At 38.5% G+C, this 22,476-nt stretch overlaps 1 protein-coding gene across 8 annotated transcripts in view; it reads right to left on the bottom strand.

Moving 5' to 3' along the window:
- The window catches only part of NCOA3 (nuclear receptor coactivator 3), an 84,926-nt gene that overhangs the window by 53,248 nt on the left and 9,202 nt on the right, over window positions 1-22,476 (bottom strand). For 3 of the 8 annotated variants that reach the window (XM_084537673.1, XM_084537681.1, XM_084537678.1), the window contains one exon: window positions 11,983-12,024. The exons of 1 other annotated variant lie outside the window; for it this stretch is intronic. The gene's annotated coding sequence lies outside the window, so the exon portion shown is untranslated. Of the gene's footprint in view, window positions 1-11,982; window positions 12,025-16,262; window positions 16,334-22,476 lie in introns of all 8 variants that reach the window. 4 more of the 8 variants (XM_084537674.1, XM_084537680.1, XM_084537675.1 and 1 more) reach the window with 2 other exon arrangements.

Here is a 22,476-nt window from a genome sequence, read left to right as displayed (position 1 = left end):
CCCAAACAATTGGCAATTCACCCTGAGGAAACTTGAAAGATATAACCAACCTCCAAATCTACCCTGAAGAAACATATATAGAACTCAGCAGTTTATTTTCAGTCCAAGAGTACTCATTTAATGATTTTATGTTACAAAAATGCACAGGCAGTATTTCTGATACCCCTCTTTCTGGCCATTTTTATTAGAAATAAAGGTTATACTCTCCTCATTTTCGGCACTTCACTTTCAGCCTATTGCCACTTCACCCAAAATAGGATACTTTGAAGTTACAGGATGTGCAAATGTAGTGAAGTTAAAGTTTCTGTAGCTTGAAAGACGTTTTTTGGTTGTTTGGTTGTTTTTTGCTGGTTTCTTACCCTGCTTCTGGCATAGGTATTAATGTTTGTAGAGATTACTCGTTTCTAACACTAAAAGGCATGTGCATCCAACACTACCCCGATGCAATAGGGACACTTAAATGGCACTTGAGAAACAGAGTTCACAAGCATTTCTGAGTTCCTGACAATTGTTACTCCTTTTTCTTTTAGAAGAGTATTTATTCTATTTCACTGTGATATGCAATATGATTTGTGACTTCAGTGCAGCTCCATTGTGAAGGCAGATGAACTGCCATGAAACTGACAACGAGAAGCAGACAAGATGCACACAGGCGCAGTGAGGAGAGAACAAAGAATCATAGGGAGTGGGAGAAAATAAACTATATAATAGCTGCTGCTCGGGAACACTAACTGGAACAAACAGGGAGGCCACCAACTATCATTACAAGCGCATGTTTCTTTTGCTATTGCAAGGAGAATTGCACACAAGAGGGGGCAGGGGATCTGCTATTAATCATATTATATTCATTGTTCCCTTGATGCTGCTGGCAATGCTTCAGGAGACTCCCTCAATTCCCAGATAAAGCTGTAGCAAGTACAGCGCTCATGAAGAATCCCGGACCAAACCTTCTCTCCCTGGTCCTACTGTGCTAACGCTGCCATAAACTAAACACTTCACACCCGAAAAACTTAGTGTACTGAATTTAAAAAGAAGAAAAGAAAAATCCAGATCACAGCAGTTGAGGGCTTGTCCCCACCCTAATCTCTCATTAGGAAAATGAGCACACTACATAAATCTGACGAAACTATTTGCAAGAACAAGCCACCAGAGAGGTGAAAACATCAGCCTGAAGTAGTCGGGAATCGAGTTTCTTTGTTGAGGAAGAGTTTTGAATGTTATCTCTGAGTAAGGTGCTGAGTGACTCCTTGATTAAGTGGCACTTAAAACTCAGTGAGTTGAATGCTCCAGCCAGAAGAGCAGGCCGCTACCTGTGCCTGGGAGCGGGGGAGGGAGAAAATGGCAGCTGATGCAGCAAAGTAACCCAGTCAGCTATTCTTTTGTCAGGGAAAAGACAGACATGTTTGAGGGGAAAGAAACGTGGATTAACTAAATCTCGTATTCATATTTCATCGCAAACGTAATGCTGCTTTAATTTGTCTGGTTTGGCAAAGCTACAGAGGGAAGGTGAATTTACTTGACCACAGATATTTTTGATTTTTTTGTGTGTGACAAAATCTGCATAGTATGAAAGTGACACGCACGCTAATTGGGTCCAGAATTTGTTAGTCACCCTACCCAAATAAAAATCTGCAAGATGGCTACCATGGGACTCTGGCACTCCGCAAGTTGGCAGTGACATTGCGCAGGCACTTCTTCTTTCCCAGGAAAATACAAATTATTTTGTTTAAAGAAGACATAAAAGAACAGAAAAACAGCTACAGCTAGGTGAATGTGCGTTTAACACACCAACCTGGAAACTAACGAGGCATTTCTACCTCAGATTTCAGTAAACAGCAACCACTTCATTTTTAATAATAATAAAAAATAAAAATAAAATAAATAAATAAAAAAAAAAAGCCCAAGCCCCGTTTATTAAGCAGCAGAGTTCCCTGCAGCCAGCACGCCGCTGTGTCCGATGACTCATCCTCCCTTCCCTAGTTTCTAATTAGCTGTGATAGCATCAATTTGGAGTTTGGGTTTTTTGTTTTTTTTTAAAAAAAAAAAAAAAACACGGTGGAAACTGCCAAACGGACGACCCGCCGTTCACCGACCAGTTTGCGAGGAGCCGGAGCGGCAGCACCCCAAGGGCCCCTCAGCGCCCCCCGGGCCCTCCCCTCTCCCGCTCCGTGGGCCCGCAGGCGCCGGGCCCGCTCCCGCTGCCCCCTCCCCGGGCGGCTGCCCGCGGCCCGGCCCGGCGGCGGAGGGGAAGGACGGGCAGAGGAGGGGGGGGGGAAGCCCTCGCTGGGCTCCGGGCCCGAGGAAGGCGTTCCGCCACCGCCGCTGCGGGGTCAAAAGTTTAGCCTGGTTTCCATTTCACCTCTCCGCGCCCAATGGCAGAGCGGCGGCGGCGGCCAGGACCGCGGCCCTGGCTTAACTCCTTGCCGCCCGGCCCTGAGGAGTGAGGAATGAGCCCAAAAACTAGTGAACAGGGCGAGTCAAGGGCTTCTCGGCCCCGCAGGATTGCTGCTAGGCGAAGTCCCAAGGGCTCTGAACCGGCCCTAGTGCGACTGACAGCAAAGAGGAAGGGGTGACCTTGGTAGAGGAGGGCAGAATGGGCAGAAAGGACTGAGGCGTGCAGCGAAGCCCCGCAGGGTTTGCTTTGCCTCTGGGGCAGCCGGGGATGGGCACTGACATAGAGCAGCACGGGGCTGCCCACTGCTAGTTCTCTGCCTCAGGACTTCTCCCCCAAAAGTCACCCTCCATTTACCCTGAGAAGGAGGGACAGTGTAGGGGTGGCTCATCCTGTGCAGTCTTGGACATGAAAGCACTTACAAACCCCCATCAGGCAGGATTCAAAGGTGGTCATCTACCCTGGATTGCCATATATGTGACAATATAAACCTCATTCCAAGATTTATTAATGACTGGCCAACAGGACTAATGACAGACTAACAGGAATGAGAAGCCTCAGGTGTGTTTGATTGAGGGATGGATCCTATGGCTCCCTGGCACTGCCGCTTACAGTATCTGCCTCGGGTGCCTGTCCCAAATTTCACTATGTTGTGTAAATACCACGTATGTTGCAGTGTGCAATCCACAGGAGAGGGCTGCTGTTGAGATGGTTTGGTGATGGATGCAGAGCAACTGATTAGCAGCACTGTGAAAAAATGATAACTATTCAGACATCCTCTGAAGGAGGTAGCTTGACCTGCAAAACACAAAATTATTGGAATACAGCAATATTAATCACAGCCAGAACCACGAGGGGCCTTTAAACGGGTATATGAATGTCTTCCACACCTGAGAAACTACAATGTGAAATTTTATCTGGTTTAGATAGAAACGTAGAGAAATTAGAGGTAGTGGTCCCCCAAAATACAGTAGAGCTTCAAAAATCCAGAGTGAAAAAGTTTAGGTAACCTAATTTCTGGATTAAGATCAATTCTTTAGATTTATGAAGTCCACCACAGTATGCAGAAACATCCTGAGAAGTCAGACCTTCCAATCGGGGCCCGAAGTAGCACCAAGTCCTTTAACCATCTGCTCAGTGCAGGAATTGAGGTATTTCCTTCTATGAAACTCTTGGCAATGAAGAAAGGAACTTTCTGCAGTTAATAGAGCACCCCCTGAATATGAACCCATACAGTAATGCTCACATATCGATACTGTATTCTGTTCCCCAGAATAAGTTTTAGTAACTAATAAAATCAGAAGCTCAGATATGACTGAGCATGAAGAGAAGCTCCCGTCCTGCAGTAAGTATATCAATGAGCACTTTTGAGCAAGCATCTAGTGTTCTGGCTTTGGCTGGGATGGAGTTAATTGTTGGAGTAGTTGTGGGTTAACCCGCATCCAGCCACAAAAGTAGAAAAGAATCTGAATGGTCTGGACACCACACATTTTAAACAGATTTTCTTGTTTTGGCACATAAAAAGACAATAAACATCCTAGTCTCTTCTCATTGCAGGATTAGGGAGCTAGAGGAAGAATGTGGAACAGGTTTCTCGTTCCACTGTATGCTTCCATTCTGCATTAACAATCTTAGGTTCTGTCATCCCCTAATCAGCAGTTCTGGTGTAAAATTGTAATGGATGAAATTAAGACAAAAGCTTTCCAGAGTCAGAATTATCATCACAAGCAATGCAGTTTCATCACAGGCACTACTGACTCAATGCACCAGTCTGTGGGAGTATCCCAAGATCTGTGCCCAATTTTAATCTCTAGGAGATTGATGAAAATGTTGAATGAAGATCGGAAATACTGAATAACACGGGAATAGCAACCTGTAACTGCATTCTGCTTGATCTTAGAAAGCTGGTGTCAGTGACACTTAAGCAGATAGCAAGGGATGTGTCACCCCTTCATTGGCCTCACATGCTCTGGGCAAGAGGACTAAAAGCTTTCTAAGGGATGATATGGATGAAAAGTTCTTGGTCTGGTGCATTAATACACAGAATATAATAAAAGGTAGCAGGAAATGGAGAAAAACATGTAGTTCAGACATCTGTTAGGCTAAGTATCCTAAGACAGCAGAAAAGGGCAGGGTTAAGTAGAGACCTGAAGTAAATGATCGGCAACTGACTGGATACCAAGTGGAATGGAAAGTCACAGCATACACTTACAGGGTAGACAACATGGAATTAAGCTTTCCATTACAGGCAGCTTCTAACAGTAAAGCCAGAAAACACTTGAGAACATGTATCTTAGCATACTCTTGTTAATCTTTCTGCAGAGATCTCAATCAGAATACAATTGTGAAGAGGTAAAATGGGCAAACATGCCATCAACATGCACAAGACATTTATGCTGAAGATGCCAATTAAAGTAGTACTCAGTTTTTCAAACCCTGAAAACAACCAGATATCAGATTGTTTGAGATTACGCACATGACAACCTAAGGGAAAAAAACATTAGTCAGGTGGCAGCTATTACTAATTCTCCACAAACATGCAGTTTGAAAATTATCTTACCCAAGAAACTCAGGGCTTTGACAGCACTTCAGAATGGTGAAAGATATTCATGTCTCAGCCCTCTGCATAGGTCCCAAGGAAGAATAAAGACATAAACAGACATTCTTCCAAACAGCTATGCCAGCTGAAAATACTGCTAGCAATCTTCCATTTTTATAAACCCAACGCACAAAATAGTTTGGGGCACAATGAAGGAAATAATGCAAATGCTCTTCAAAGCTGCTCCAGGAATCAAACAACAGTGATTCTGCAAATTCTTAAACAGGCACAGATAGATTCTTCTCTCAATTTATGCAAACAGGCATATTAGCTCAATATAGCAACTCTGTGGTTAAGCTTAATGCCTTGAGAGCTGTTAAAAGATGTAGTAAGTGATTAGAATACATCAAAAAGTTAAAGGCATCATGAAAATCTTGAGATCAGACCTTACTACCAGGCTTTTTTTTTTTTTTTTTACTCCAGCTCAAAAAGGATAAGACACCAGTGGAAAAAAAATACTTAACACTATTTTCACAATTTAGATAGTTTAAAAAAACGTTTTGCCAAGAGCAATTGAAGGCTTAATTACATATATAAAAAGCTATTTTCCTCTCAGTAAAAAGTTTTTTTTTTTTTTTTTTTTTACCTTCTCTAAATACTATGTCTTTTCAGCAAAATTCTTTTAAACTGAAGTATCACAAATAAATTCCCTTTTTATAAGATGGCCTCATTTTAAAAGAAAATGGATGCTATAAAATTTTACATCAAGTCAGCATGTTACCAAGCAGCTTTTCTGTGTGTTCTGAATTTGATTAATACAAGCCAAGGTCACTTCCTGAAAGATGCCTACCACTGCAGCTGCAAGCAAACTAGACTCCTCTGAGCTCAAAAGCTGGGGGATGGGAAGACACTAGAAATTTCTAACATTGTCTCCTAAAATACACTAATTACAACACTTGAGTAACATTTAGAAGTGTTTACTAGATCACCACATAAGTAACCTATTAACCAAAGTCAGTCTGTATAACCGTGTTTTCAAGCAAAAAGACTGAAAATGATGCAGCAGCATGTCTGTAATAATGAACAATTCTGAGGATCCTTTACTAAACTTTATGCAATTCCCTGGAAAATGTACACAGTTTTTACATTATGTATTTTATTATGCAGCTCATGAAGCTAATGAGAGGCTGCCCTTGAATTAACAGCACATCTCAGTCCTTCTGAGACTCCGAGGCTCCACCCAATCCACAGTGTCCTATTCTGACTCCATTTAGGAAAAACACTTTTGAGTTAACTATGCAAGCTTTTTCCAGAAGTCCACAGAATGTATTATTCCAGTTTCTGAAGACTATACCTGCTGTTTACAAGATGAGCTAGAAATTAGCTGTTTTCACCTATAATATTCAAGATATTATTTCTTTTGTTGTTGTTCAAACATGCCACATTCACATTACACATGAAGCTAAACAGCTGCAGTTTCTTCCACTTCCAGACACGAAGCTTACAGGTCATGAAAATAAGACCTGTACCAAACAAAGCAGAGCATTATTTTTGCTTTTTGTGTGCACAAATAAGAACTGTACAATCTGAAGTACCAAACAGGAGGTGGGGGGAAGGAAAGGATTGCTGGAAAATGTTTAAAACCACACACCAACAGACATTCCCCACAAGGGCATCTGTTTGTCTAGGAAGTGGGCCCCACCGGTTTTATTTATGAACACACTGACAACTTAATACACTTCATCTTTAAAATAGCCTTGATATAGCCAACATTGCATCCAAAGTTTCATACTAAAATTAGGAGTATCTGCTCAATGAAAGTTCATTTTGACAAATTGATGTAGTAGAAGGAACAAAACATTGTTGGTTTTGGGTGGGCATCTTTGCCTGAAATAGAAAAATATACTAAAGCATATCATTACCTATGCAGACACTGTGGTTAAGGATGCCTAACATTTTCCATCACAAAAGCTTGTTCTAATTCTTTAATGACTGTCTCACACACCCCTCAGAATTACGTTTGGTGGAAGACTTGCATAAAATTGGTTCAGACATTTAAAAACAGAGTAGATAATTATGTTGAACAAAATGCAACTTTTTATTCCATCTGAGAAGTTTTAGGAAAGAAACTGCTCAAATCTCTAAACAAGCTAAACTTCATCTTGCTGCTCTGCACAGATGGTAAGTGCCTTTAAAGTCATTGCACATGCTCAGTTGTGTTTTAAACCACTTGCCAAAATCCTCAAGTATTTTATCTAACCAAGCAAGCTTTGTTACTGCACCACTCCTCCATGCTGACAGGACAGAACATGCTTTTTATCATTGTATTATAAAGACCAGGAGCAGCTTGCCTACGAACCCTGCCAGCTATGAAGCAGTTAAAGCGCCTGGCAGCCCAGTAGCTGGTGAACAGGGACATTTTTCTAGGTTATACTGCCCCACCCATTCTGAAAACAGGAGGCAGCAGCAGGATCAAGGGCTTCGTGAAGGCTGCCCCCCCATTCAGGATCCCAGTTGAAACAGCAGATGGGGGGCTCGCCCAGTAGCGCTAAAAGAGGCTAGCCGATACAGAAAGCATGAAGACCAGTGGCCAAAGTGATGTCCCCATCTGCTCCGTCCAACTCCACATGCCAACCTTGCTGGCAAACAGAGCCAACATTTTTTAACGCTTTTTTCTATTTTTTCCCTTTTTGCTATTTTTTTTTTCCATTCTCTTCTTAAAGGCTTACCAAAAAGTTACATTGAAAATATTAACCTTCTGAAATCATCGAAAAAATTTAAAAATCACTGTCCAACTCAACACCTCTCCCTTTAACCCCAGTTGCACATAGATAATTAAGCACATTGCTGTGTCTACCTGAGACTGGCACCCATCGATTCAACAAAAAAACTACTATAGATTTACTTATGCCACTTGTATCACCTCCAAAGTACATTATTTCAGCAAACACAGATATAAAATGGTCTTATAATGGAGAACTCAATTCTCACAAAGACTTATATCCTAGCTTTGCCTTGCCCAGTAAAGGTACATAGTGTATTTCAATTACATACAAATTAGGATGCTTTTTTTTTTTCTATGAGGAGTAAACAAGACAAACGCAATCTTGATTATCACAGACCACAACTTCTGATTAAGACTATTCATTCACAGCAGATTTTCAACTGGCATTTAAATCACTGATTTAACTGTTGGAAATATTTACACCAGCCAATAGGGGGGTGGCGACACATGAGCTGGAAAGAAATGTAGTCCATAAATCACATCGACTTGCCGTAAGCACATTTTGCTACTCAGCAGATGCAGTACTTATGGACATTTATTCACGTGTTTCCACAGGAACTAAGCTATAGAATTAATGTCAGTAAATGTATTATTTAACACTGTAAACCCACTGATTTTAATCAAAGCTTTGGATATATTAGCATTTTAAATGTGAAGTACTAAATTTGCTTAAAAAACAACACAAGACAAAACCTGTGGTTAGTAAATCCACAGCTAAAGAGGAACAAGCACATAGAATCGTTTTCTGAAAAAGTATTTGAGTGCAGGTGGGGGAGGAGAGGAGGGAAGACAGCTATCCATTAAGGGTTTTCAGATTACATACACACAGACTCGCACAAACCGGCTTCAATGGGAGTTAAATGCCTGATGTGTTAGAGTGCTTTTGAAAAGTCTACTCAGTATCTCTTTTCATCAGGCTATTAAATTAGTTTGTGTTTGTTTATTAATTTTAAGAAAAACAAAGCCACGCACACATTCCCCTTGCTTTTAAAATTTGATCTTGTTACCCTCTAACCTAAAAATAATAAAAGTATGTTAATCAAGTTTCTTGACTTTTTGGCATAACTGGACCCTCAAATATGAAGAGGCACTACAAGATCAGAGAATGAAAACAAAGGAAGTTACTGAAGAAATGATGTCAAAATAGTTTAGTTTTCCATGCACGATATCAGTGCTTATGTACTATTTTTGCTTCATTGTAAGGAGGGAGAAGAGCTACTTAATGCAAAAGGGACCTTTCTAAAACACAATTTGACCTTGAAATATGGAGGAATTCCTAGCTCAATGCTGTAATTAACATCTCTGAATAAATTTGAGTGTACACAGACAGTATATTTGGTACAACAGCAAAAGGCCTTCATTTAGTTCAATGCTAATGCTTAGCATGCAGAGTTTGAAGTGACAGTTATGTGTCTATGGTATACCTTATCTGAGCATTTCATTAGCTAAAAATCCACTTTCCTCCACTTGTTTTCAAGTATCTTCCTGTATTTCACTTTCATACTGACCAAAGCTTAACAGACTACCTTCAACTAAACTGCCAATTAAGGACAGAACAGAATAATTCTCATATTAGAATAATTTGTTTTGCCACTGTACAGTCAGATTATCTTACTGTATTTCAAATATTACCCATCCTCTGTGTTCCAATGGTTGTAACACAAAAGCACCTGCTAAAACTTACTGAAAAAAATGAAAGCTGTAATGTGGTTTTGCATGTCACTGTTAGGCTCAAATGTTAAATTTCAGGGATCAATTGTTTACAAGTTAAGCTGAAATCGGAGTCTTTCTTCAGTGCTACACAAAATGGAAAAGAGCACCTATGTCTATGTTAGAGACTAGAGCGCCACAGACTCACTACTGAGTCCTACAACAAAAGGGCAAGAGGCAGGGTTTACTACCTCCAATAAGATAAATATCAATTTTTAAAGAGTTTGAATACCAGAATGGGTTCCAGACAACTTGTGGAATCTCTTTGCTAAGAAACCTTCCAAACCTTCACTGAACAGAAGTCTCAAACAGCTCTTTGTCAGCAAGGTTTAGATTGATGCTAGCATAACATCTCTATGATTTTCAGTGAAACATTATCATGAGAGAATTATATACTGCAGCCTTGTGATAAACTGGTACCATTATAATGAGTTACTAAGACAAGGGACTTTACGATTAATTGCACTCTATCTTAATTTCAAGATATGTCACTACATTATTTTCATTACTGTTTTAATCATAGTATATTTTATTAGTCTCACAAATCCTTTACATTTTGCATACATCCATTAGTATTCCCATCTTTATGGGAAAGAAACTATATATTCCTGATGACAACATTAATTCCTAACATCAAGGATTTTTTTTTTCCATTTAATAGCAAAACCAGCATGTTTTTGAATAAAGTTCTCAATGCCCTCTGGATTTTTTGTACTGAATTTTATATTCTTCATCAACCATTTCCATTGCATGAAAACCTTACACTTTTATTTTTTCTAATGTTCTCCTAAACAAGTAAAACCTTCACTTTCATTAAAAAGAAATTGTACAATAAATCTCACTAACCTCTCCAGGATTCATACAAAAGGTATATTTATAATAGCTGCTTGCCGATTAGAAAACCAGTTATGCTCCTTAAAGTGTTTATACAAATAGCATGTCTCATACACTGATGTTTATCTGCAGAATTCTCCAAAATAACACTGTCATCATTAGCACAGAAATTCCAAGTAATTTTAGGAAGATTTGCAACCATTGTGGAAGTTAATACAAGAGGTCAGTGACTGCCAAAAACAGAAGAATGGATTACATCCATCGTCTTCAAGTCCCCAAAACATTTGTAATGTTTTGTTTCAGATCCAGTTGCTTCCTTGTTTATAGATAAATGACTAAATGGTTGCGTAGTTTCACAACATTAGGAAGCAGTTTAATGTATTTTTATACAGAGCACTGGAGGGACTATCAGGATAGAGTGTTTTCTGTTTTGTTTAGTGTTTTTTGTGTGTGTGGTGTTGTTTTTTTTTAGATTATTAATACGACTACTTTTTCTTAAATTCACTTTATCTTCAGTTCCCACCCAAGAAGACCAACTGAACCGTAGCTTATGTGCAGTAAAACCATGAGCTGGGGATCCATAGCTTAAGCATGTGTCTGCCAACAGGACATCCAAGACGTATCCACCATAATTTAAACAAGTCATGCTCCCTTTAGCAGACTTGCAGGTAATTTTGCACATAACCTGATGCTAAGCTTTAAAGCTAATATCCAGTCACACTCACATACTGGGAGGTTTCTATTAGCATCTGGTGAGTGTCAAACATGGTTCGTAACCAATTAGCACCAGTCATGAATTTATGCCACAGAACTCAAACGTATCACCTATTGGGTGTAGTTTATACTATGTGTTTTTTTTTGTCAGTAAACAAAATGCCACATTGCATTTCTATGACAATACATCATGCTGACATTGCACTTAAAAGAAAGGGATGTTATGTTTATGTACATCAGTCAGAACTTTATATTCCTGTACATCATCAAATTTACTTCTTAGCAGAAAAATCGCACGGCATAGCTTTAGTGTTTTCTATTTAAAACCCACTGAGCCTTTTTAGTGTACCTAACAATCCAGTGAGACTTAGAAATCTACAAAACCTTACCAACATTTGGGCTTCCATCAGATTCTCTCATATGGAAATGACATCATACATGCAATAACAGGATAAACATGGCATAGCATGGAGGGAACACAAGAGCATATGAAACAAAAGTAACGTAATTCCTTCTGTCTTTCAAGATATAAATGCTGTGATATAGTTGTTGGTTTTTTCCCCTCCCATTGCAGGTAGATTTATGACAGACAATATGCTTAAACATATGCCTCCATCCTGTCAAGAACAAAAGTTATTTATCCCTTCTCTCCAGTGTATACTATTTACCTCATTGTGGCACCTGTCTGTAAATCATTGCTTAGGAACATTTTAATGAGCGCAGCTGAAACAAAACAATCTTTTTTCTGTGCTTACTAGCCTTAGATACTACATGCACTGGGGACAGGTAATACCATACACTTCCCCAAGTTTAAAGAAAGTGGAAAAGAACATATATAATCCATAAAGTATTGTAGATTATTAATACAGAACATAAGAAAATACATTTCCATAAGGGAATTGCAATTATTTTGTCCCTTCTCCAAACCCCTTACTATCAGTGTTTTCTGTCGATCAGTTCTTGTAACTCAAAGTAGCCCTGGACAACCAAGTCAAACAGAAGACTTACCTAGCTCAGCATTCTCTCTCCAACAGAAGCCAGTAGGAAAGCCTAGAAAGAACAAGGTAAGCATATCACTGTTTCAGCATTCTCTCAAACTTCATAGTCTCCAGCTCAGGAATTTCCTGGTTCACAAGGACCGAGTTTCCCAGCAGCTGGATTTCTCCTCTGCAAGTATATGAATTGCTTTTTGAACCCATTAAAATCAACACAGCTGTAATATTCTGTGGCAGCAAGTTCTGCAATTAAGCTCCACACTATTTAAAAGTACCTTAATTTTTTTAATTGCCATGTGATAATAAATAGGAGAGAAATACATGAAATGGCTGAAAACCAAAACACTGTCTTCATCTTGATTTTCCATGACACTCATGGTTATTTCATATGGATCAGTCTTGTACTCTTAAGCCAAAAGATAGTAGAAGTTCTGGTAAATTTTATTTCTCATACAAAAACTGTTCCATAGATTTGATCTTTGGATTTCTCTGTACTTTAAGACCACTGTACTCTTTTTGGCATGGCAACTCTTCATGCAATAAGCTTTGCAAAATTGTATTATACAATATCAAAGTCTCACATCTATAAAGGAATTCATAAATTGGCAGTTAAGTCAATAAATGAATTCATATTAAGCAGAATTTAAAAAAAAATCTATGTAGAACTAAACTCAAACTCTGGAAGTGTCTTTAATCTTGTATAACAAACTCCACATAGTGAAATCTGATCTACCACTGTTTTTATCCAGCATCTAAGTAAACAAAACAAGTTTGTTTTAGGCTTTGACAATACAGACGTTTCAGTTGTTTTACATCTTCAACAATATATTTAGCCTTTAGAAAATATAAGTCTTAGAAATCCCATGTTCAAGCTTGAACTTTGCATCGAATTTGCAAAGTAACATTTAGATAAGATATTCAAAATGTAAACAAAGCAATGACAGAGGCTTTATTTCATAATGTACTGTTTATTTCAATATTTTTAATCAGTGATAAACCAGCAAAACAATACACAATTCAGAGTACAATCCTTGTAAAAGCTAGAAAAGATATTAAGGTTCATGTCAAGTTCAATGTGCTCTATTTTTAACTTTAGTCAAGTCCCTTCTCATTAGCAGTAAATTAATAAATAAGCTCTTATATCAAATCAACTTCCTAGCTGCAGCTAGGAATTCATGTCCTTACAAAATAAAATGTTTAGCCCAACAAATAATTTGGTTACTTGGATCTAGCAAACAAACAATCTCCTATTGCCACAGTATGCCACATAAAGGATTATTAATTGCTTAACAAAGCAGTACTTAATTGTTTGCTATTATTTTTTGTAGTCATCGTTTGCCTCACAAGCTTCATTCCAAAACTTTAAGAAACAACAGAAAACTGGCCTCCCCCTTTGATGCAGCTCACAGAAAAAAAAAAGCAATCTTCACATTCATATAGTTTGACAGCAATGGCACAATTCATTTAGCATAACTTTTTAATAGTGAAATTTAGGACAGTGCTGTAGGACCTGCTGAAGATGCTTTTTAAAAGCATTTCACAAGGTCAAACCAACCCAGACTATTCTCATGATTGACTTATTAGGAAAGAGCCAAGTTTACATAATAGTGATCTGAAAGACAGACGATGCCTTTGAAAACAAGCCCATCCTTGAAGACACTTCTGCATTTCAAGGATGCTAACAAATAGCATCTAGCTTGTCTTTAAGAGACAACAAACTTTGAGCAATCCTGCATGCAGCGGTACCCTTTATCACACAACAGTAACCCTGTTTGGAGGCCAGACTCATTCAAGAATTGATACACACTGTAAGCAAACATCAGATCTCAAAAGCACACTGACAAAACCCAACACCTGCTCAGAGGATGGTGTTGAAGTCAAATAGGACTTGTAACAATCACAATAAAAATAACCCAAACCTGGGATGTGATTAGAGCACCAAGAAGCCATTTCTCAGCTACCGATTTCTGAGTCAGATCTAGAACCACATTTAGAGTAACTTTCCAGCACCACCTCTAAAAACTAAGATGATTTCAAAAACCACCTCAAGACATTTCTAGCTTCACATCTGGAACCATCACCCAGAAGCAGCACGCCCCTAGGACTTGGTGAGAAGACATCCAGAAGCCTTTCTAAACACACACCAACCTGTATCTAGAAGCTTTTGTAGAACAGCCTCTGAACTCCCTCCCAGGACTGATTCTGCAGTCACACCCTCAAAACACCACTCACATTGTCTCTAGGACCAGTGCCAGGCACGTCCCCAGGAACCCCTTCTGCAGCCACAGTTGTACAATTCCCCCTTCCCACCCCCCCCCAAAAAAAAAAAAAAAAAAAAAAAAAAACACTAGCTGATTTGGCTACATACAATCATACAATTAGGGAAGATGCTTGTAAGAGTTAAAAAAGTGTCATTGATATTGAAGCTGCTTCACCTGTTCTGCAGAATGTGTTTACAATACAATTTTATGTAACAAGCCTTAATGCAAATTCTGCCAGCTATGAAACAGCAGCTAAAAACTAACTGCTGGTGGCTAGCTTTGTGTTTGGTTCTTAGGCAATTACTGAATTCTACTCCATGTCCCCTCAGGTTCTTGAATATAATATTGAAATGCATGAAGACCGTCTATGCAAAGATTGAGAGAAAAGTCAGAGAAGTTTATGAAATGTCTGGTTTGGAGGCAGGGCCTGTAAGCTAGAATGAATATGCTAAAAATGCACTAATACACAAGCAGGTTAGAACAAGCCGCTTCTCAGTTGTGTTCTTTTATTTTGTTTTTGTTGTTGGGTTGGCATTTGTGACTAACCAATAGCCCTACCTACAACCTTTTTTTCAACTGACTTAGCTAAGATCTCTATGGGGCAATTACTTCTTATTTTGTTCCACTATTGATGCTGAGGAGCCAGCATAACTATAGAAGAGAGATATTCCATTTCACGCTCACTAACTGGCAGTGACATTTTTGTTGGTAGTGCTTTTGGTGTTGTGGGTTTTTTTGTTTTGTATTGTAGGGTGGGTTTTATTTCTAACAGTACATTGATTCATTTATAAAAAAGATTATAGTGTTTGCAATGCTAGTGAAATGTCTTACTAATTTTATTTGGTGAGGAAGAAAAGCCTGGAAGTTTTGCAAGTTTTTATTAATTCCGAAAAAAACAAGTCTAGACTGGATTGGAATTACTAAATACCAAAGCTCCGTAATAGAATAAACTTTCAGGGGAGCAAATACAACTGTAAAAAAGTATCCAACCTTTTGTTTAAAGTGTTATATTAGAAAATTGAAATAGCCTTGCTACTGAAAAAAAAAGATTTTTTAGTGGCTGAGGCAATTAGCATCACTAAACATGAAGTCTATTTTGCTTAATGCCAGCATGTATACTTAGAACAAAACATTGCCACTATCTGCCACATTAGCACACCTGATTTTGTTAAAAGATACGAACTACTTGCACCCTCAAGAAATCTGTAACAGCTGTGGAGTATCAGACTGTTTCTCTCGTGTACATTTCTTGTAATTAAATTTGCCTGAATGTGCCTAAGGGAGCTTTGAAGTTACCTTCTATCAGCAACATAGCCAAGATGTTGCATGAAGCAAGAACTTTGGCTAGAATCTGGATATACTTCCCATGGAACTCAGCACCTGCTACCAGACCAGATCAACAAGATAGCCATCCTGTGACACAGCTCCACAGTCACACTGAAGCTTTGGGGTGCTAAGCCTGTACCTCAGACTGGAAGCATGTCCCTGGTAATTAGCAATGGAGATACCAGCCCCACAGCTCAAACAAATAGGGAACTGAGTGCAATTTCTTAGCTGCCAGTTTTGCTTATTTTGTAGTCAAAGAGTCAAGTGCTTAGATATGAAGTGCTACTTCATATCATGAGGAAATGACTTGTGTATCATGCCCTGGAAACCTCGATTATGTGGCACAGGTGAAAATTGTTTTTTTTTTTTTTCTTGCTAGAACCTCACACTATAACAATAGACACACCTGTATTTTCATGCTATAATGTGTTAAAATTTGAGCAGACTGCTCACTTTGGGGAAAAAGATGCAGACAAGTAGATGTCTTACAGATTGACTTTAATAAGAGATTTTTCTCAAGACCCTTTTACAAGTAGTTTGAATCTACAACTATCCCCCATCCCCTACTGGGGTCTTGGCTTGTTTTATTGAAGGTAAACAGAGACCACCAGGACTGTTCATCTGATACCCTTCACTCTTATGTTCTCATTCCCTCCTTAAGAGATATGCACAACTTGCTAACCTGGAAACAGAAGTACCAGCTCACCTGACATTGCTGTGTAGCACTGGTAGTACTTCAAGCCTGGAGGTTCCCCTGAACCACTGCTACTGAACCTGCTTATATAAAAATTCCAAATTAATCCAAACTCTTAAAGGTCATAAATACAAGACTTATATCTTGGTTACGTTTATTAACAACAGACATCTCCAAACCCAGTTCAATCCAGTTCAAGGGAATGGCACCAAATCTAGGTCCAGATCAGGCTCTAGGAAATGACTCCTTGCATACAATTCAGATGTTAACAAAAACTCCACAGCTCTATAAAGTACCTTACTATAAATATATAAAAATCACTTGGGAAATAAAATCCCCCAAAGCTACAAACTAATCAGAAGGTTACAAAAAAAGTGGGGGGGATTAATAATACAGGTTCTTGAGAGGAAGCTAGAAGAACTCTAAGTCTGTTCAGCCTAAAAAGGAGGAGGAAGATTAATTTACTGTCTGAATACATTAGTAGAATGGATGTTGGGAAGAGAGAAGAGTTAAAAAAAAAAAAAAAAAAAAAAGCTTACCACTTTATGAAAGAGGTTTGAGATGAGATGTTAGCCATAATATCATCTGCTGAATGATAGCTTTGTTGCTGTCATGCTACACTACTTTAGACCAAGAAATGATGTAAGAGGAAAGAAGAAAACCAAGTTTAAATCCAAAAAGTAGGAAAAAGCACAAACAAAAAGCCACATAAAACATGGTGGCTTTTTACTCATCAGATAAATATCCAAACCAAGGAAACAGCACTTTCATTCAAATGAAATTTTAGTTTAATGGATTCAACTTTATGCATGCAGTATGAAGTCGTGTAACCTCAGACACAGAATCAGCTTCATGAAAAAATTTCTTCTCTAGCCTTATCTCTGAATTTGTCTGCATTTGACTGAAAATGCTGTTAGAGTGACATTCTCAAACTATATCCAGAAGGATTTAGATGCAAGAATGAATCTGGACATCTTATAACAGAGACCCTTACATGTAAGAAGTTCTGAATTCTCAGTTCAGCACAACAATATTCACCATCTTAATTAAATTTCCACCAGTATAGGCATTTGCTTTGGCACTACAAGCTTCGGGGCTGGTCACCAATTTCTAGTCAAGTTGCTCAGGCTTCTACAGATTCCATGTAGAATTCCATTTTACATTTTATAAGTGTTTTGCTTTTAAATAAAACAATGTTCATGTCATTGATACTAGACCACTTCTGGCTTTCAGTTCAACCAAACCCCACCCTACTGCAATGATTCGAAGAATCCTGAAATATCTGATGGATTGGAACACAGAACAAAGAGAACCTCCTTTCCCTCAACCCCAAAATAAACCCCTGCTTTGCCTCCCTGTTGTTGCTTTCTCAAGGCAGCAATCACATCCGGACTGATGTTTGGCGAGGATATTTTGCTTAAGCAGCAAGCACTCCAGGCTGCAACTGCTGGGTGACCTTGAGCAGCTCCTGGAAGGCAGTCGCCATGGTAACCCCACCACAACCGTACATCCTCAGCTGACAATGCCAGCCTGGTGCAACCCATCTATAATAAGGACATCTACCCTGCATTAGGGCTCACTGTTTAAGGAGGAAGTCAGATTTGTTTTTCTTTTTTTTTTTTTTTTTTTTTTTTTACAATTTAAAAAACGTGTGCTGTAGAAGATGCTGTATGCTCTCTGTATGAATACAAGTGACACAGGCTGTACGAGTTCACACAGTGCAGGAGTTAAATAAAGTACCCTAAAATAATGCACTAAGGAAAGTTGAAGCTACTCACTGTCTTAATCCAGAGGGTGGTCCTTGAACAAATGAGTCTGCTGAAGAGACCTTGCAATACCACATACCTTGGAGAAAGAAGTTTGTCTTTTGTCAAATTCCCTAATACACGTAAACTTTATAGAGCTTAATGGGGTCAAATTTGATGCGAAGTGAGAGCAAAATAGGTTATTTTTGCATGCCAGAATATTCTCAGTTCCACCTGTGCAACCCTCATCACCTTGAATAAACTTTCAAACCAACCTGGAATTAATTGTGTGGCTCCAAAAGCTTTTTCTCTACATAATATGCTACTAGTTCCTGTGAGGTCTGGCAGAGCAGGAAGAAGTGGATGATTCCTTAAATATGAATAAAAATGAAATAGCCAGAATTGAAAAGTGCCAGTTAACAGAATGGTTCAGTAGAACCATTTCTGTTTAAAGACAAAGGATTAATGAACATATTTAAGTGGTTAGTTATAAAACTCTAGCAGTCAGATATTAAACTTTCCTTTAAAACTCAACTGCATTTGCAAGATCCATCTTTTCCTTACACTGCAACTAGAAGAAAGGGCCAAATCAGATAAGTGTCATAATTTGTTGATGTCCAAGAGATTCTAGTATAGGTAAAACATTTGTTTTACCTATGATTAGAAACAAGAGTTAGGACTGTTCTGCCTCAGAGAAATCAGCCAGTCACGGATTTGCACTTATCGCAAAGGAAAACATTTGTTGAATCTCCACACCAGTGGAATCACTCTGTCAGCTAAAAGTTAATTTCAGCCAGAAGTAAATATATTTTAAAATAGGCTTTTCAATACTCCTCTAAAGAATATCGTTTTTAGTTAATTCAGTCAAGTACCTGCCCTGAAACCTGGATGAGGAACTCCTCCATCCACAAACTGTAGCCTAAAGGAGTTAACCTACGTTTAACTTTCATGACACTCTCACGACACTCTTGATCTTTGCTTAGAAGGAGAAACACAAGGGCATAGAGGCATCTCAAGGATTGCAATACTATCTGTACCCTAGTAGAGACAAAACCCTAGCAGACAATGTGACCTGCAAAGTATTTTTAAGAAGTATTAGCAGGGTAAAGGGAATTCATGTTTGTCTTTTTTTTTTTTTTTTTTTTTAAGATTTCAGAAGATACATAAGAAGTAGCAAGATTTTTTTTTTTAAAGAAAAAAAAAAAAAGCTCGTGTCTATTCTAACATCAAGGGAGGAAGAGCCTGTGAAACTTGATCCACATGCCAGACCTCCACTCCAATTGCACACTTCACTAATTGAGAAGTTAATGATACAACTTGTATTTAGGCAAGCTTGCAGGGGAAATTCAGAAGGAATACTTGTCTTCTACACAGCATGCACTACTGTAGTGTCCTTGAGTTTAAGAAAGCCTGAATACAGAATTCTGTGGAAGCAGAGAAAGTGACAACAGTACAAGTTGTCTTTAACCTTGCTCTTTTTGAAAAGACATTAAGAAGCTCCTTTAAGCATACCTAAATTTAATTTACAGCCACACAGAAAGATTTCTCATACTTCATTGTCTATTTAATACTCCATTGAAACTCTTTCAGAGATCTCATTTTATCAACTAAAAAATGATAATAGGTTATCACACATTTAATAACACACATCTTTTCTTGAAGTGTCCCTTTCAAAACATAACACCTATTTTTAAAAAATGCTGAGGAAAGAGTAAACCACATCCTTCCTCCCCACCCCCCAAAGTTTCACACCACTTAATTTTAACTACTTAGACACACCTTCGCTTCCATATTTTTTTTATTCTCCTGCTTTAGGTGACATCAGCACCTGTAAAATTTATATCTTTGGATATTGTGGGTTTGTGTTTTTTTTTTGTTTTGTTTTGTTTTGTTTTAAAACATAGGCATTGAAATAGAGAAGTTACGCACCTGTCTGAAGCTTTTCCCCCCAGTTTGGGATTCACAGAGTCTTTCAATGATACAACCTACAAGGCAGAAGCTCACACTACAGAAACTCTCATTGAGGGCACTAACAGGATATCCCTTCTGTCTGGCCATACATTTCTCCAAAATTGTGTCATTGTGTTTTGCTTTGCTGACCTTACTACCTGGAGTTTCCAATCACTGAAATTTGAGCAATGTTTCCCTCTGCAGTAAGAAGGGCAGACAATATAATCACTCAGGACAGAACAGTAGAATTAAGAAACAAGAGATTTGGTTTTACCCTAAAGCTACATGAGGAGTAGAGTTACTTAGTTCCCTGAAAGGAAGCTCTGCCTGCTACATATATGTAAATATAACTCAAAAAAAAAAAAAAAAAAAAAAGCATTAAGTAGAGGTTATCATTATTACTGTCCCTACACAAGTTAATACAACGTGCAGTTTTCTTGATGAAGTAATTACCACTTTACTTCATATGATACTGAAGCATTAAAGAAAATATAGCAAAAACTAGAGAACTATATATTTCACTTCAAAAGAGCTGACAAAAGTTAATATGCAACTGGGAAAAAAAGATGACAGAATGGGAAGGAAGTTCCCAAACAATATTAAGCAGACATTCCACAAGGCCCTAACTACCTTCCCCCCACCACCATATTTTGGTGACAGTTTTTTATAGTACAATTACCAATCAAAAGGGTTCAGCTACATTGCTTTCAGAGGTCTAGAAACACTGCCACCTTGGCTCAAAAAAGTATTATTTGAGATTGATGATCTTATCAATTGCTGTCACATTCCACTTCTTTCTTTCATCTGTGCCATTGCAGGCAAGATGGTTATATTCTAAATTGACCTGTCCAATCGATCTGTGTACAGGCATTGACATATTCCTTTAGAACAAGTGTTCATATAAACACTGAATATGTTTCTATTTAGCAATAGCTTCCTAGGGTAAACATACTTTATCAGAGCACAATACTTTGCCTTCAACTTTGCATGTAGCTGTTTATTTTGGCGTAACTGCACAGGTTTACTTTGAAAATAATCTAGAACTAAGCATGAAAAGCACTTGTGGCATATAGTAGGACAAAACTTGAGTCTGTACTATCTTGTTGTCCTCCCTTCCCATTTTGTTTTATTTCCTACATAACAAATCCTCAGACAAAAACAACTTCATTAGGTGCAAGTAAAAGCTACAGCTTCAATGACAGTTCCACAACAGGTTATGTATGGATCCTACAAATGCTACCGTATATATCAATCTACTCTGCAAATTGACTTAGAAACAAATATCACCAACTATGCAAAATCTTCCCAGTTCTCAGTCTTTAACCTTGACCTAGAAACCAGGACATCCCTTATCAGCTATGAAGGACTACTGACTACAAAAGCATAGGAGAAACAAACAAGAGAAAGCTTTTCACAACAAGCAGCAATATATTCTAATCTTACAGTCCTGTTAAGTCTGTCAACACTAGGCCCAATAGCACAGGGCTGCTCATTTTCTGGGTCTCTGCAGAAGTGACCCGATAGATTAATTCTACCTCAAAAGAGCATTATTGCAGTACTCACCCTTTCAGCAGGTCACTCTTGTTTAGCAATACCTATTTACATTACACTAGTAACAAATCCATATCAAATATTCGCAGGTTTCTCAAGATCAGCTTTCAGAACAGCACTCAATACATCTACTTAATCCCTATTGATTTAACTGAAGTTAATTTTCCAATGCTGATGCAACAGATTGGGAGCTATCAGTAATAATACATAACTCCAACTCTTACTAGTTACAGCCTCAGGGTAGACAAAGGGTGTTGAACTTCTACACCTAGGTACCACCTGAGTATCCTCTAAAACCAATTTGTTTCAGGAACAGTCTTACAGGAACTCCATCCAATTTTATCTTTGCTAGGCTGCAGCTGCTACAACCCCACCCCTGCTATTCCCTTGCACCAGAACTGGTGTTTCTGCAACTAGGGGGTAAACTGAAAGCCCAAAGTTGTCTGGGTAGTTTTGTTCACTTTGGGGGGCTGTGTTTTTTTTTGTTGGGAATGGAATCAAGATTTTCTATTGAATCAGTTTGCTGAGTGCAAGAGCCCCAGTCCTAGTGTAAGGGGAGGATAAGAAAAAGGAAGCATAACAGTCCTGACTTGGCTGGAGTTGTGGTGGAAGTGCAGTGCATGGCATCAGGAAGATGGCATTCCATAAGAATACATTTAAAGGGTTATGTTTTTTTATTTCCAATTAATAAAGGAAGGTCACTTTGTTGTGACATTGCTTGCTTTTTACACAATATACCACCTTAGCTCCCACCCCAGCATTTAAGCAAAGCAAAAACAACAAAAAAAAAAAACATAACATTCAGGATTCTTTGTGCCCTAACCCAAAAGAGCACAAGTCAACAATGAATATCTGTAACGACAGAAAGACAAGGCACATTCAAAAGTACAGAGTCATCTAGTTCTTGGAGAAAGGTCAGGGAGCCTTTTTGTAAACAAGAATTCAACAGAAAAGAGCTTTGAGGTAGATACGTGAGGTTG

Source organism: Aythya ferina (genome assembly GCF_964211825.1).
Source record: "Aythya ferina genome assembly, chromosome: 16".
Lineage (NCBI taxonomy): Eukaryota > Metazoa > Chordata > Aves > Anseriformes > Anatidae > Aythya > Aythya ferina.
This window is presented reverse-complemented; position numbering and strand designations above follow the sequence as displayed.